The following is a 17,747-nucleotide window of genomic DNA, read 5'->3' as shown; positions in this document are numbered from 1 at the left end:
TCTAATTTTAGGTATTTGAAGTAGTGATAAATGTAAGGGTGTACATACTTTTCCCACATGCGAAATTTGCATTTATGTTTATTTAAATTATACAATGGACTATAAAATGTAAATGTTTCATGATATTTGTTATAATATATCACCTTTATCTATCAATATTGTTGAAATGAAGATCAAATAGCTGTATGTTGAAATATGTTGAAAAAGTCAAAACTTTACATGGGGTGTACTTACTTTTTCATGTGACTGTACGTGTTAATGGATATAAACTGTGAGATTATTTTTGAAGTACCATGGGATGAGAATGTTGTGTGTAAAATGAAAGTATAATACCACCACTGGTGGTCTACTTCACCCCATGGTGGACGAACATGATTCTGCAGGATTATTGAAATGATACTGGATGCTGCTGCTGTATGTCTGAATCATTTACCAAGTGTGATTCTGGTATTGATCTTCTTCATTCGTATGCAGAACGAGGCCCTCTGCTGGTTAGGGCAGGGATTTGCAATGAGTTCATGATGCCGGTGACAGCTTGCCTACTCTTCGCGAAGGACATATTGGGATCTTTGACGTCCACCAACGAATGCTGGCAGACAGGACGCCTGATTAACGTCCATCGGAGGGACGGCACACACATTGATGAATCACCCTACCTGTGAAACACCTGGATGTCAGCCCATAGTATTGATGAGCAGTGGATAAAGACGAGTGACAATCCTCGACGTTTAGAACTAAGATCACAGGTGTCATGCCTTTCAGTCTGTTGTTTTTTTTGTACTAATGTGATGAAGTGAAGCAAAACCATTGACGGTGCAAAAATGTATTAACCGTGGGGTAAAGTGGACCGTCTGTGATGTCACCTTTGATCAGACCTCACAAAATCCACATTTCCCACTTCTGGGTTCAACAAATGAAGGCTGAAAGCAAGTGCCATTGGCACAGATGTAATGATGTGGGCTGTAGGATTGTAATTCCATTGGAGTGGGAATACAGGTCAGCCTGTACACAGGCCATAGAGGTGGTGGCCCACTTTGCTATCGTGGTCCACCTTGCACCTGGTTCCCCTGAGCAGATAATTGTATGTGAATGCAGCAAAGGTGTGGCCGGGCCAAGTGATCTATTCTTGTATCTGCAATACTTATTTGTGTTCCATTGTATAGACTCAAACTCCACAACAGAGTGGGGCAAACGCTTCATACACCTTCATGAATGATTCTTCAAACTTACCAGGTGGTAAACTGATCCCTGAGGAGTTGTAAGGGAATAACTACATCTGGTTTTATTTACAAGGAAATGCATGAGACGCATACACAGATCAAGACCATTGGACAATTCATAACCCGGCGAATTGACAATTCATACGAGCACACACATTGCACATGCGAGTCAAATCTAGTTTCATATTATCAGGTTGTTGTAACAGGAAGTAGAAGTCTCAGAGACATTTGATTTGGTGAATATGGGTTTTGCCAAATATGCCCCACAGACCCGGGATAATTAAAGAGGACACCTCGTCGGCAACTGAACAATTCCCATGACAAATTAGAATGCTCTTCCCAGGGCAATTTCAGATAAAGACAAGTGAACCGAGCAGTCCGCATATCCTTCACTCTGTGTCAGAGTTGTTTCCACTTAAGGCAAGGCCTACTGTGCTTTGCGAAGCAGAACTTGGACGTTTTGATTGAACATTAACTTTTGACACCATAACTTTGAGTGGGGTCAAATCGGTGGGATGTTAAGCATGTACATTTATTGTTGGATGACTATAGGGTAGGTTTTAATGATCACTCAAGCAGAGCTCTTCCTATTCCTTCCACGGATGGCTTACACGACCATGCAGAGGCTGGGCCGCCAAGCCCTCAATCAAGGTCAAAGCAGTTCATAAACAAAAGGACCCCAAAGGGGTTAATACAATTTCCCATGATGAGCTAGAATAATTTTCAGGAATTGGCAATAGTTACATAGTGAAAGCATTAAAAAGCACATTTTCTCCTTCCAGTCTAATGGCAGGGGCTGAATAAAACAGCTCGAGCTGAAACAACGACAGAGATCGGTAAAAGGGGAAAACGAAGGCGACATGAACAGACCCCACAGATTTAGTGGGTGCAGTACTTGAAGAATCATGGTAGATTGAATTGCAATTGGCAGTGGGCCTGCACCTCTGTTCTCCTCCCCACCCCAGTAAAACTAAGGAAATAAAATGAAAGATTAAAGTAATGGGGTATGGATAAAGCATGATGGGGCAAATGGCCTCGTCCTACATATTCCTTCTATTTAAATGAAAATTGTGTTAATCTTTACAAGAGGCTTGTTATTATTGTCCTTTTTGGAGATTTTATTCTATTATTTTATTTTATTTTAAATACTCTTGGGCTATCTACATATTATTTACGCAGATTGGGTTAATCTACATATTACGTTGGCAGAATATTATTTTTGACCATTTTATCCTCGTCATCGCGGTGGATGGAAGTAAGATTTTAAATTAAGTGTTAACCTCTCATAAAAGGCCAACTACCATTATCCTGTGTTGGTGTTTCATTTTATAACCTGATTTTGGTCTATCTACCTATTATGTATGCAGTTATCTGTCAACTTGTTATGTATGCAGAGTTTTTTGCACATATTAATTAGAGTAGAACTTTAACTTCAAACATATGGAGATCAATGACATAGGTGGACATCATTGCGCTTTATTATGAACCAGAATGAAAGTCCTCATCGAGGACATAAATCCAGATTTCACCTTTATAATGGTACGTGTAGATTTTCACATTTAAATAACTCACTAACTAAATGAATAATAAATAAATAAATAACAAATACTAGAGCATTCATAGAACACCTTACATTCATAGAACATTCATAGAACTCAGTGTCTTATACAGTGCGTATCAAAAAAAGGTAATCCGAATTCAAGGGGTTAATATGCAAAGGTTATTTATTTTGACAATTTACATGTGGTTTACTAATTAAGAGGAGATCCTCAGCTTTCCATTGATACCTTCCATGCATCATTGCTGTCACACATGACCGAGTACATGTTCATTGAAAATGACAAGTTCAAATCGCATTTTTACAAGTTTGGCTAATCGATGCAAGTCAGGATAATTGGTGCAAAATGAACGTCAGATATGAACTTTTCTCAGGAATGATTGGCCTTTATGCACCCACACCTTCAACATGTCCACCTTCCCTTTCAACACAAAGCTCACAGCGGCGGAGCATGCCCTGAACTGCTCGTCTCACCATAGCCGGGTCATTGCGCAAAGCATCCACTTCATGTCGAATACGGCCCTGCAATTCGTCAAGATCATGGGGAGGAGTTACGAACACTTTGTTCTTTGAATGTCCCCAAAGGAAATAATCACATGGTGTGAGGTCAGGTGATCTTGGCGGCCATTCCACTGCATGGTTGAGGGCGATGACTCGGTCTCCAAAGAGTTCCCTCAGTCGATCTCGGACAGCGATAAGACGATGTGCTGGGGCGCAGTCTTGGGCCCACCAGAGATATCTGAAGACACCACGAACCTGTCGCTCAAAGTTCTCCTCCAGCTGCGGTAAAACTTCATCATTGATCATCTGCAGATACCTGTTACCATTGACATTCCTTTGAAAGAAAAATGGTCCGATCACCTGACCACTTCCACAAAGTCCCAACCAAACAGTCCACTTTTGTCGATTCATGTTGGTGTCAAAATTAAATTCCGGGGTTTGTCCTGTCGGTGCATATTCAAGAATATTATGGGTATTGACCTTGCCATCCATGGTGAAAGCTGCTTCGTCGCCGATAACGAGATACCGCAGGAAATTGACATCTGCTTCGCAACGTGCTATCAACCATCCGGCAAGCACCAGCCTCCTGGCAAAATCCCCTGGCATAAGTTGATGCCGGATGTGAATCCGATATGGATGTTGGTGGAGGTCCAGTCTTGTGATTCGGTTGAATGTTGCCGAAGGCAATCCCGTCCTATTTCGTCTTGCACTGGTATCCCTCGGATGCTCCAAAACCTGCTGCCTTACTGCTGCAATGTTCATTTCCGATCACCCAGTGCGCCTCCTACCAGAATTCTCCTTGTTGCGGTTGAGGCTAGTGTAGTGAAATCGTATTCGTACTGAACCCGGGGTGATGCTCGCTGCTCGTTGACACTGCTAGGGGCGCGACTATAAGACCCGCTGCTGCGGACGGTGCTCCGAGACTTCTCCTGTGACACGTTACATCTGGTAGACTCGCTAACGGTACGCCAGCATAGAATATTCAGCTTGCTTGCATTGAATGTTATGAATGGTCCCTTGTGATGCCACATCGTATACTTATTGCATTTCCTGCATTACAGGATGATGTCATGATCTAAATGGAATTAAACCACAAGTTGGACTAAAGTTGTGTGGACCTGATTGGTTTTCCACAACAGCTAGTGCCATGTTCTTGGTATTTTCTAACATTCGCCCAGATGGTTTTGGCTGCTGGAGGCTCCCGTTCTGGGAAACGTTCCCTGAACGCATCACGAGTTCGCTGCAAACTTCCAGTTTAGTGAAAGGTTGTAACCAGTAAGGTCCGCTGTTCAGTCTTAAGTTTAACCATCTTTTCAATGACTCAGACTGTCTCTAAACCCATACACTGTAGGCCCATCTTAAATACCCATCTTAAACAAAGGATGACGCAACCGACGATTACCAGACCAGCTAAACAATTTTACATAATCAACTTGGCAGTCGACAAGTAATGGGTCCATTTCAAACTGTCTTGCACCGATTAGCCAAACTTGTAAAAATGCGATTTGAACTTGTCATTTTCAATGAACATGTACTTGGTCATGTGTGACAGCAATGATGCATGAAAGGCATCAATGGAAAGCTGAGGATCTCCTCATAATTGGTAAACTACACGTAAATTGTCAAACTGAATAACCTTTGCACATTAACCCCTTGAATTCGGATTACTTTTTTTTTGATATGCACTGTACAACACCTAATTTAACATATCGAGGTACTGCTAAACGGAAGGGGTTTGAAAGTGCCAAAAGGTGATTTGTGTTCTACAATGTTCAAATATATAATTAAATTGAAATAAAATAAAGACTAAAATAAGGTCACATAAAAAATATCTGGAAGTTTACCGCTGTCAATGCAGTGTTTTATACACCCCCTCATTTAACACATTACATTACTTGTTCGTGCCTGTTGTTTGTGTCCTTTATAAGGTCCTTAAAAACAGTAAGTCCTGTTTGGAATGATTGTCAATTTTGTTTGATTGCCAGACAGGCAGACAGAGTAAAAACATTATCTCCCTCCTCTCTGCGCACGTTTGATCGGGACAAATTCAGAGCCAAAGTACTGCTAAACGACAGGTTTATTTTTCCGATTTGTGTTCAAAATATAACATTCAATTGAACTTAAGTTGTTCCTTAATCATAAACTGATGTTTGTAGACAGAACAACAGATAGACATAAGTAAACCAATTGCTTAACCCAATTGCTTAACACTTCACATGCACAGGGTAAATATGTAGGCAGTGGAGGACTGGAGACGGTATAGCGTGTGTCAATAATTATATAGTTTAGAGTTGTGTTGTGGTGGAGATGGTAAAGTGTATATAAAGAAATAAATAATTCAGAGTGGAATTTTGGTGGTATAATGGTAAAAGGTATATAAGTAAATAAATAAATAAAGGTTGTATGTCAGTTGCAGTGATGATAAATAAATAAATAATGGTTACTGCAAGCATATACTCTACTGTACTATTGTCCATAAGAAATTAATTCCCAAAATTCCAAATTTTCTCCGATCCCAAAATCATTTGACATGCCTCATGCCCACATATTATTGCACACATGTGCTGAATATGAAAGACATGCATTCACTCATTTTCGAGTGGAAGCTCCGGATGGACACACGCACGGAGAGACGCATGGACTGACAGCTCCCAAAGTATAAGGCCCCTGCAGTGCTCACTTTTCTACCCATGACAAATTTCCTTCATTTCCTTTTCTACTTCCAACTGTACCCTTCTGTGGTGGCATTCACAATGAATAGCTGGTTCCTCACCTGATGTTCAGTGCTCCCGCCGTACTTCCCGTAACTCCTCGACCCATCCGATGTCAGATCTTGAGAGGCAGAGACCAGGCCCAGCCTGGAATCAGTTCTCCCAGGATGGTTTGCTTGTCCATTTGCTGAAGTGCAGAAAATGGGAGGCAGCGGACTGCTGTACCCACTGCGAGGCCCTTCTGGCAGGTCAGAGGTGGGTGATGAAGCATCACTGTCACTGAAGTGATCGACAGGCGAGCCTGGACAAAGTGAAAAGAGATCCTCGGATTAGACTGAATAGACATATGAATGACAGTTGGTGTTCTGACAGCATTGATGTGTACATCACTGGTGTATATCACATCACTACATCAAATATTAGATGCTTCTATCTCGAGTTATGATCTGCAAAATGATTTTCAAAGGGCACATGATGACCTTTAACCACGTATTAAACCCAAAATTGGATCAGTTCATCTTTGTATCGCAGTCCGTACTTGTGCCAAGTTGGGTTGAAATCCTTTCTGTGGTTTCCAAGTTGTTGTGATCACAAAGATTTTTAATTAAAAGTCAAATGACCATAGACCTTTGACCCTTCGAGCCCAAAATCGAATCAGTTCATTGTTGCGGCATCGCACCAAATTTGGTCAAAATTCCTTCAGTAGTTCACAAGTTATCACGGTAACAAGAATCTTCTAAGCACGGATGCAAAAACACAAGGCCTTCGGCTGCGGAAGTATAACAATTCGCAAACATTTGTTAATTACTGTGCTCTGAAATAAAGTTCAACACTGACTCAAGAGTCTGGTATATTCTTTGTAACAGGAAAATCAAACAAAGGGCCAATTATATACAACATTATAACCAAATCTTGAGCAATCTTGCAGTGAGGGGACGTCGGAAAGTGTTTCACGATCTTGTCAACTTCACTCCAAACTAGATGCAAGAAGTTTATCAGCTGGAGTTGGATGAATACGTAAATGACTCTGCCAGCCAGTATAGGTGTCCAAATGTGTGTGTGCGTGTGTGTGTGTGTGTGTGTGTGTGTGTGTGTGTGTGTGTCTGGGCGTGTCTGTGTGCGTTTGCGTGTGTGCCTGTCTCTGTGTGTGTGTGTGTGTGTGTCTGTGCGTGTCTCTGTGTGCGTTTGCGTGTGTGCCTGTCTCTGTGTGTGTCTGTGCGTCAGTGTGTGTGTGTCTATGTGTATGGCTCTGTATTTCTGTCTGTGTGTTTGTGTCTGTGTCTGTGTGTGCGTTTGTGTGTCTGTGTGTGTGTGTGTGTGTGTGGTGTGTGTCTGTGTGTGTGTGTTTGTGTGTCTGTCTCTGTGTGTCTGTCTATGTGTGTCTCTGTCTCTCTGTGTGTGTGTGTGTGTGTGTCTGTCTGTCTGTGTGTGTCTCTGTCTGTGTGTGTGTGTTTGTGTGTGACTAACTGGTGCTATGGCATTGTAGGCAATGTCCAACATGGGTTCTAAGCATTGGGTTCCGCATGCTGGCACCATATGCCTTGAATTCCCACCCGTGGGGCGTTCGCAACACTCCTGGGCAGCGTCTAACACTCTAACCACTTGCTCACAGAATAAAGCAGTTTTCAGTTCATTTACCCAATCCTGCTGGAAGCTGAACTTTGTCCCCCCTCAAGAGGGTCGTGTTGTCGTTTAAATAGCATCAAAACAACCGGACAGGATAGGTATGTTCTGCTATCAAATCCACTCCCTTGTAGTATTGCTATTTTGAATGAATGCAGGGCAGCAATCAAAATGGCAAACTTGGGAAAAGAAATAAATGCAAAATACATCCATTGCCAGGAAAGCTGGAAAAGCAACCAACTTCAGAATGGTGTTTGAGTTTGATAAATTGGGAATAACAAACTTGGAAAAAGGAAGGAGGGAAAGTGATGGGGCACATAACAAATTTTGACATATGATTTTACAGGAAAGGACAAAGTAGGAATCGAAGAGGAAACAATAATTACACTAAAGCGCGGCGTTACGCGCGCTGCTTGCGAGCAAGGAGGAAGCGGACAAGCGGTAACTTATAAGCGTCTTTATTTCAGGAGCTCACTGTAACACTGGCGCGCTCCGGGCTGCGCGCCCGGTGTATATCATGAGGCCACGCCTACCCCTCGGGCATGGCCACCGCCCACTTGGTGCGCGGAATGATGTCACCACGCCAGTGGGCTTTCGCGTCCGCCACACGCGCTCCCCCAGAATTCCCGCGCACCTGGAGGGCCAGTTTGCGGGGCAGACGAATGACCCGGCCGAAGCGCCCCCTGGCGATCGGCGGCGTCCGGGGTGCAGGGATGCCAGGTGGGATGCCCCTGGGATGGGTGCAGGACAGGGGGGCGGCGTGGCGGCGGGGCTGGGCGGTGCCGGGGGTCCGCCCGCAGGGGGGCGGCCCCGACGTGGGGGTCGGGCCACTGGCGGTGGATGGTCCACGTCGAGGTGGGCCGGCTTGAGGCGGTCTACCGAAACGCGGTCAGGAGTACCGCCGATGTCCAGGGTGAAGTGCTTCGCCCCGGTCTCCAGCACGCGGAAAGGCCCGTCGTACGGGGGCCGCAGTGGTGTCCGGTGGGCATCGTGGCGGACGAAGACGTACTCCGCCGTGCGAAGCTCCGGGGCGACGTGCGTCGGTGGGTGCCCGTGGCATGCCGTTGGCACCGGGGCGAACCTCTGGGCGGTCTCTTGCAGAGCGGAGCGCTGCTGTGCCGTGGAGTCGGGGAGGAACTCGCCCGGCACCCGCAGCGGTTGCCCGAAGACCAACTCCGCCGCGGATGCGCGCAGGTCCTCCTTGGGCGCCGTCCGGAGGCCCAGCAGGACCCAGGGGAGCCTGTCGACCCAGCCGCCATCGCGGAGGGTGGCCCGGAGCGTGGCCTTCAATGAGCGGTGAAATCGCTCACACAGGCCGTTAGCCTGGGGGTGGTAGGCCGTGGTTCGGTGCAGCCGGACCCCGAGCCCCTGCGCGACCGCCCCCCAGAGCTCCGAGGTGAACTGGGGGCCGCCGTCAGACGAGATGTCTGAGGGGGCGCTGAACCGGGCGACCCAGGTGGCGATGAAAGCCTGCGCGACATCGGCCGCCGTTGTCGACGCCAAGGGCACAGCCTCCGGCCACCGGGTGGTGCGGTCCACCATGGTGAGGACGTAGGTGAAACCCCGCGAGGGGGGCAGAGGTCCCACCAGGTCCACGTGGACGTGGTCAAACCGGCGTTCCGGCACCGTGAACGGGGCCAACGGGGCCTGGGTGTGCCGGTGCACCTTGGCGCGCTGGCACGCGAGGCACGTCCTGGCCCAGCCGCGGAGGGCCTTCCGGAGGCCATGCCAGACGATCTTGTCGGCGATCAGCCTTTGGGAGGCCCTCGCGCCCGGGTGGGACAGGCCGTGGATGGCGTCAAACACCTGGCGCTGCCAGCCCGCGGGCACGATGGGGCGAGAACGCCCGAGGGAGACGTCGCACAAGAGGGCCGCGCCCACGCCGTCGAACGCCACCTCGGTGACGCGGAGGCCCGTGACGGCGGTCCGCAAGGCCTGGACGTCGGGGTCAGCGGCCTGGTCCGCTGCCATCCGGGTATAGTCGATGCCGAGGTGGACTGCGTGGGCGACGGCCCGGGAAAGGCAATCCGCCACCGGGTTGTCCTTCCCCGCGACGTGCTGGATGTCTGTCGTGTACTCGGACACGGCCGAGGGGTGACGCTGCTGCCAGGCCGACCACGGCTCGGTGACCTTGCCCATCGCGAAGATCAGTGGCTTGTGGTCGACGAAGGCAGTGAACGCATGGCCCTCGAGCAGATGGCGGAAGTGCCTGACAACCAAGTGAAGCCCTAGCAACTCGCGGTCGAAAGTACTGTAATGGCATTCGGGCGGGCGAAGCTGCCGGCTAAAGAATGCCAGCGGTTGCCAAGCTCCACGCACCCATTGCTCGTGCACCGCGCCCACCGCGTAGTCCGAGGCATTGGTGGTGAGGGCGATCGGTGCATCGGGCGCCGGGTGCGCGAGCATGGTGGCGTTAGCCAAGGCGAGCTTCGCGCCCGTGAACGCCGTGTCCATCTGCTCGGTCCAGGTAACGTCGCCTTTGCCCGGCTTACCTCGGAGAGCTTCGTGCAGGGGGCGCAAGAGCTGGGCGATACGGGGCAGGAACCGATGGTAAAAGTTCACCATGCCCAGGAACTCCTGCAGCCCTCTGATCGTGCGGGGGCGCGGAAACCCCTTCACCGCCTCCACCTTGGCCGGCAGGGGGACGGCTCCGTGCCTGGTGACACGGTGCCCCAGAAAATCGATTATGGTGGCGCCGAACCGGCACTTTGCGGGGTTCACAATCAGGCCATGCTGGCCCAGGCGTTCGAAGAGCGTGCGGAGGTGGCGTAGGTGCTCTTCGCGGGACGCGCTGGCGACGAGGATATCGTCCAGGTAGACGTAGACAAAATCCAAGTCACGCAGGACGCTGTCCATCAGTCGCTGGAACGCCTGAGCTGCATTCTTCAGACCGAAGGGCATGCGCAGGAACTTGAAGAGTCCGAATGGCATGATGACCGCCGTCTTCGGGGCGTCCTCCGGCCTGACGGGGACCTGATGGTAGCCGCGTATGAGGTCCACCTTCGAGAAGAAGGACATGCCCGCCAAACGGGCGGAAAAGTCCTGAATGTGGGGGACGGGGTAGCGGTCGGGAGTCGTGGCGTCATTGAGACGGCGATAGTCCCCGCACGGTCGCCATCCCCCGCCGGGCTTCGGCACGATGTGCAGCGGCGACGCCCAAGCGCTCTCTGAGCGCCGAACGATGCCGAGTCGCTCCAGGGTAGCGAACGCCGCTTTTGCCACCGCCAGCTTCGTCGGCTCGAGGCGGCGTGCCCGGGCATAGACCGGTGGCCCGACGGTGGGGATGTGATGGGCCACCCCGTGCTTGACGGCCCCCGCCGAGAAGGTGGGCCGCGTGAGGGCCGGGAAGCCGGCGAGGAGGCGGGTGAATGCGTCCGCTGCCGGAAGCGTACAGACCAACGTGGCCGGAACCGAACCGTTCGGCAAGCCGCTTGGCAAGCCGCTCGTTGAGCTGGGCAACGCACAAGCGAGCGAGCTGAACGTCTCGGCCTGGACAAGACGTCTGCGCTTGACGTCGACCAGGAGCCCATTAGCGCACAGGAAGTCCGCGCCAAGCAGTGCCATGGGCACGTCGGCGGTGACGAACGTCCATCGGAAAACCTGCCCTCCGAACCGCAGAGAGAGGCAGCGTTTTCCGTACGTACGGATGGGCGTCCCGTTCGCGGCAAGCAGTGCGGGGCCCCCACCCGCGGCGTGCTTGTCTGACGTGCCGGCGGGAACGACACTCACCTGCGCTCCCGTGTCGCACAGGTAACGGCGCCCGGAGAAGGTGTCCGTTATGAACAGCAGGCTGCTCGAACGGCCGGCGCTCATCGCCACTATTGAGCGCCGGCCCAGGCGTTTCCCGACCTGTTGAAGGAGCATGGCGGATGACACTGCCGAGCTTCGTGGCCGAACTTGGCGTGGAACCAGCACCAGGTGGTGGAGCTGGAGGAGCGCGGCTGGCTCCGCCAGGCCGGTGGAGTTGGCGGGTTTCCCCGCGGTGGCGGTTTTCGCCGCGGCGGTGGGCGGGGCGTGGCGGCGGTCACGAGGTGCGTATCAGCATGCTGCGTATGCTGTATAAGCTGATGCTGTGGATCAGCAGCATCAGCAGCAGCATCAGCCACGAGGGCCGTGACGGCCACGCCGACTCTCGCCCGCGTGTCCGAAGCGGCGAAGTACTTGTCCGCCTCGGCTGCCAATGCTCGGGGTTCCGTTAGCCCGGTCCCGGCCAACGCGAGGCGAACCTGCGCTGGAAGTTGGCGACGGAAAAGCGCCCGGAATAGAGAACCTGGGGCTTCGTCGCCCAACAGTGACAGCATATGGTCCATTCGGACCGACGGGCACGTGTCACCGAGCTCGGGGAGATCCAGGAGGCGGTCGGCCCGTGCGTCGTCCGTGAGGCCGAACGTGGCTAGGAGTAGCCGCTTGAGTGCCTCGTACTTGTGGCCGTCCGGTGGGTGGCGAAGGACGGACACAACTCGAGCGGCCGTGCCGGGCCCGAGGGAGGCGACGACGTGGCAATAGCGTGTGTCATCGCCGGTGAGGCGCCGAAGCTGAAATTGGGCTTCGGCCTGGACGAACCAGACTTCGGCCTGAGCCTCCCAAAATTCGGGAAGTTTGATGAAGTTGGCCATGGCAATGGCGTCGCGTGTGGAAGGATCGCTCCAGCAGATCCAACGTCAAGGGGGTCACCAGTAAAGCGCGGCGTTACGCGCGCTGCTTGCGAGCAAGGAGGAAGCGGACAAGCAGTAACTTATAAGCGTCTTTATTTCAGGAGCTCACTGTAACACTGGCGCGCTCCGGGCTGCGCGCCCGGTGTATATCATGAGGCCACGCCTACCCCTAGGGCGTGGCCACCGCCCACTTGGTGCGCGGAATGATGTCACCACGCCAGTGGGCTTTTGTGTCCGCCACAACACCATATTTGTCTTACTGCATCTTATTATATCTTCTTATTATAATAGAGCAAATGTAGATGGTTATGTCGTTATGTCGTTATGTATGTCGTTATGTCGTTATGTTTATATGCGACGAAAACCTCTTCTTCTTCTTCAAATAAACTTAACACACTCTTAATTAACCCTCTTAATTGCGTTAAGACTGCTGAGACCCCTCAGACCTTTGACGACCCTTTAATTCCCCCAAGACCCTTCAGACCACCAAGACCCCTGAAGACCCAAAATATCCTGAAGACCCCAAAGACCCCAAAAAACCCAAAGACCCAAAATACACTTCAAGGCCCTGAGGCTCAAAAAGACCCTGAATACCCAAAACACCCCAAATACCCAAGACACCCTGAAGACCCAAAACACCCCAAATACCCAAGACACCCCGAAGACCCAAAACACCCCGAAGACCCAAAACACCCTGAAGACCCAAAACACCCCGAAGACCCAAAACACCCCGAAGACCCGAAACACCCCATAGACCAAAAACAACCCGAAGACCCAAAACACCCCAAATGCCCAAAACACCCTGAAGACCCAAAACACCCCGAAGACCCAAAAAGATCCCGAAGACCCCAAAAGACCCAAAGACCATTATAGACCCAGAGGAACCAAGAGACCCTTAAGACCCCAAATCCCCTGAAGACACCAAAGACCCAAAAGACCCCAAAGACCCAAAAGACACCAAAGCCCCAAAATACCTCAAAGATCCAAAACACTCCGAAGAACCAAAATACCCCAAAGGCTCTTAAAAACCCAGAGGAAACAACAGACCCTTAAGACACAAATGCCCCTGAAGACACCGAAGACCCAAAAGACCCAAATCACCCAAATACCCAAAATACCCTTAAAGGCCCAGAGGATCCAAAAGACCCTGAAGACCCAAAACACCATAAAGACACAAACGACCCAAAAGACACCAAAATGGTCAAAGATGACCAATCCCTCTGAAACGACGTGTGGTGAGGCGCGTGGAGCGCGCCAAGTCACTCTAGTTAACTCAATTCACATTCAATTTTATATGAAAAGTCTTCTATGAATTTCATAAATACATATTTTGGTTAATCTTTAGGCCTGGCAAGACAACTCAGAGGTATGTGCACTCACTCTTGAGTTGTCTGCCCTGGATTTGAGTCTGTGCCACTAAACTGTAATCCCGGTGTTTCACATACAGGGTGAGGCATCAATGTGATGTGGCACTGTCCCTCGGAAGGATGTTAAGCCGAAGGACCCGTCTGCCAGCACTGAGACGTTGGTGGAATTTAAAGCTCTCACGGTGTCTTTTGTGAAGAGAAGGCGAGTTATCGCCTGCACCTTGAACATATTACAAATTCCCGCCACCTGGCCTGCCGGTTCGTGAAAGACTTGGGATAAAACAATCATTCTCTGGCTGATTTCACAAAAAGGTAGGAATAACTGGGGCTGTTAAATAAGTACTGGTGGTAGTAGTAGTAGTAGTAGTAGTAGTAGTAGTAGTAGTAGTAGTAGTAGTAGTATTATAGTATTCAACAAATAATCAAACTTTACAGTGCCTGTAAAGTGCAATGAGAAAGTAGTCCTATAGTAGTAATAGTAGTCGTGCTTTTGTTGGAAAGACAATAGAGGTTTGCGCTCTTAATACAGTAGTGTATATACAGTAGTGTATCGGAGGACAGGTTCGACGATATGTTCGGCCTGAACGAAATTGGAATCAAAATGGCGGTGTGTGGAGTCAGCCGCCGTACCACCTTAATGACATCAGACGTAATAGCATCACCCTGTCGTGTGACCAGATCCTCAGCTCTGATTGGTATACGTTTGAGGAGTCATACATACATACATACATACATACATACATACGGATGGACAAACACTGTTCCAGACGGCTTTGCCTTATGGGCTGCGCCGTAAAAATTGAACTGGGCGGTGTGTATAGGCTATGGGGTTGGTGCCGCAAGGCTGGTCCGTTCCCGATTTTTAGGTCACATAATCTTGATTCTCCAAGAGATTAACTTATAAAATGGGTCGTGATGTTCGGATGTCTGTCTGGTTGTCCGTTGGTCCGTCCATAAATCCATTAACTTTTTGCTATTTTTACTACTCCTTCCTTATCACCTGGCTGATTGTTAAAAAAAACTTGACACATTAATTATTCCAACACAGTAGCCCGCACAATCGCTCCGGTTTCGATTTTTCAATTTCGGATTATGGGGGCTCCCAGGGGGGAGGGAGGGGAGTTTACCCTCCCCCCCAAAAAACTTCGGATTCTTACTCTTTTCTTATTTAGCAACCATTGTTCTGAATTCCGATACAGCTCTTCCACTCGATGGCCTGCACAGTCGGTCTGTCTTAGATTTTTCGTTTTCAGATCAGGCCCCTCCTCCCCCCAAGGGATCATGGGGCTCCCAGAGGGTTCCCCAAAATCAGAAGAGGTCTGAACGACAACCTCAGGAGATGACCGTCAGCCCACTCAGGGCTATTTTTTTCTTTGCTGTTAAGACATGTTAGGTGCTACTAAAGGTGCACATGTTGAGGTGCACTGAAGAACACAAGAATCTTTATGAATCATGTGACAAAATGCACAATCACCTCGCATCATTGTATCTCTTTTGGTTTAGTTGTAATATACACTACATGACCAACAGTATGCGGGCACTCGAACATCGAACATCTCATTCCAAAATCATGGGCATTAATATGGAGTTGGTCCCCCCCTTTACTGCTAAAACAGCCTCCACTCTTCTGGGAAGGTTTAGCACTAGATGTTGGAACATTGCTGTGGGGATTTGCTTCCATTCAGCCACAAGAGCATTAGTGGGGTTGGGCACTGATTTTGGGCGATTAGGCCTGGCTCGCAGTCGGCATTCCAATTCATCCCAAAGGTGTTCGATGGAGTTGAGGTCAGGGTTCTGTGCAGGCCAGTCAAGTTCTTCCACACCGATCTCGAGAAATCATTTCTGTATGGACTTTGCTTTGTGCATGGGGGCATTGCTGAAACAGGAAAGGCCTTCCCCAAACTGTTACCACAAAGTTGGAAGCACACAATCGTCTAGAATGTCATTGTATGCTGTCGAGTTAATATTTCTCTTCACTGGAACTAAGGGGCCTAGCCCAAACCATGAAAAACAGCCCCAGACCATTATTCCTCCTCCACCAAACTTTACAGTTGGCACTATGCATTTTGGCAGGTAGCATTCTCCTGGCATTCACCAAACCCCGTTTCCTCCATTGGACTGCCAGATGGTGAAGCGTGATTCATCACTCGAGAGAACGTGTTTCCACTGCTCCAGAGTCCAATGGTGGCGAGCTTTACACCACTCCAGCCGACGCTTGGCATGGCGCATGGTGATCTTAGGCCTGTGTGCGGCTGCTCAGCCATGGAAACCCATTTCATGAAACTCCCGACAAACAGTTGTTGTGTTGATGTTGCTTCCAGAGGCAGTTTGGAACCCAGTAGTGAGTGTTGCAACCGAGGACAGACGATTTTTACGTGCTACGCGTTTCAGCACTCTGCGGTCCCGTTCTGTGAGCTTGTGCGCCCTACCACTTCTCGGCTGAGCTGTTGTTGCTCCTAGACGTTTCCATTCGCAATAACAGCACTTATAGTTGACCTGGACAGCTCTAGCAGGGCAGAAATTTGATGAAATGACTTGGCGGAAAGGTGGCATCATATGACGGTGCCATATTGAAAGTCACTGAGCTCTTCAGTATGGCCCATTCTACTGCCATTGTTTTTTATGGCGATTGCATGGCTGTGTGCTCGATTATATATATCTGTCAGCAATGGGTGTGGATGAAACAGCTGAATCCACAAATTAGAAGGGGTGTCCGCATACTTTTGGTCATGTAGTGTATATTTTTCACCAGAACAAGGCTTTGTGGACAGCTGTACTTTGTTCATAAGCCTAAAACTATCTTCCTATATTCCATGGTAAGTTTACCCAATCAAATGTTTTGAATAAATCAATAAGTTGGTAACCTTATTCTACTCTCTTGTTTTCTTTTCTCTAAGTGGTAGGTGCACACAATACCTGAAGACATTCCATATTGACCCTCCCATTAATGAGCTCTTTCCTCCTTTTTTCTATCATGGTATTTTTTTACCACGGCCTCCTGCTAGTGTTAAAGTAAACAACAATAAAACATCCTCATCTAATGTACTCTACCATATAGTATCAGTTCTTCCGAAGCAAAGTTTTCAAGGCCAGGAATGTCGTTGCTCGCCCAAACAGGCATGGGAATCAAACACACACCGGTAAAGGCATCATGCAGCAAGGATTCATCTGCTCAACCTGCATTGAGCCACTCAATTCCATGGTCATCGACACGGCATATGGGATGGAATCCCAGCATCCGTGAGCCAAGTGCTCAGATGAGAACACCAAACAGGTCAACCCTGCGATACGTGTAACGCCATTTTGAACATCGAATGTGCGAAAAATATTATTTGTAAACAAGTGTTCAACGATAAGGTTTTGTTTCATGACAACACAAACAAAATGGAAAGGGAGGGGTGGGGGAGATAAAATACAACATTATTAATAATTTGATACAATGAGACTATATGCCACAGCTGTGTCAGCATGATTTATTACTAAACAGATTGCTTGAGGCAGTCTTTGTGGGGGTTAAAAGATCCGTATGACAAATGATATCATCATCAGCACTCAGAAAGAAAGCAGAGGGACTGGAATGGCAACAGAGAGTCTTATTCTCAGCTGCACTTAATTTCCACCAGGCCAAGGCTTGCTGTCGCCAGACGTCTGCCGCCCCCGTTCCCGCATGTTTGCGCCGCATGTCACTCCGGCGATTCTGCCTAAGCAACCGGCAATAAGCTGCAATGGCTGACCGGGGACCTTTCGTATTTTAATCGGGTTCCTCGGCTGGCCGATCTCGGCTTCAGCACCGAGATCCTTAGATAATAGTTCACCCAACTAGCTCCATTGGCATTATCTCACATAAGTTATGCCCCTTTTAAGCTTCGTTATGACCCAGTCCATACTCGCAATCCTGCCCGAATGGCCGAAAGGAGAGGGCAGGCCTTAACCCTAATTATGCCAATTATTTTCCTTTGGCATCAGCAGCGGAGCGTATAATATTTTCTGTAGCCACTTTCCTGCTCAGGCCTGTTTCGTTCCAGTGCCATCATTCACCCCATCTGCTACACAATGAAAGACAACCTCTTTTCTGGTCTCTGTTTTAATATAGTAAAAAAAACAACAAAAAA

The sequence above is a fragment of the Myxine glutinosa genome, chromosome 2 (assembly GCF_964187855.1).
Source record: "Myxine glutinosa chromosome 2, kmMyxGlut1.1, whole genome shotgun sequence".
NCBI lineage: Eukaryota > Metazoa > Chordata > Myxini > Myxiniformes > Myxinidae > Myxine > Myxine glutinosa.
The sequence above is the reverse complement of the archived record's forward strand: the minus strand, read 5'-3'. Positions refer to the sequence as shown.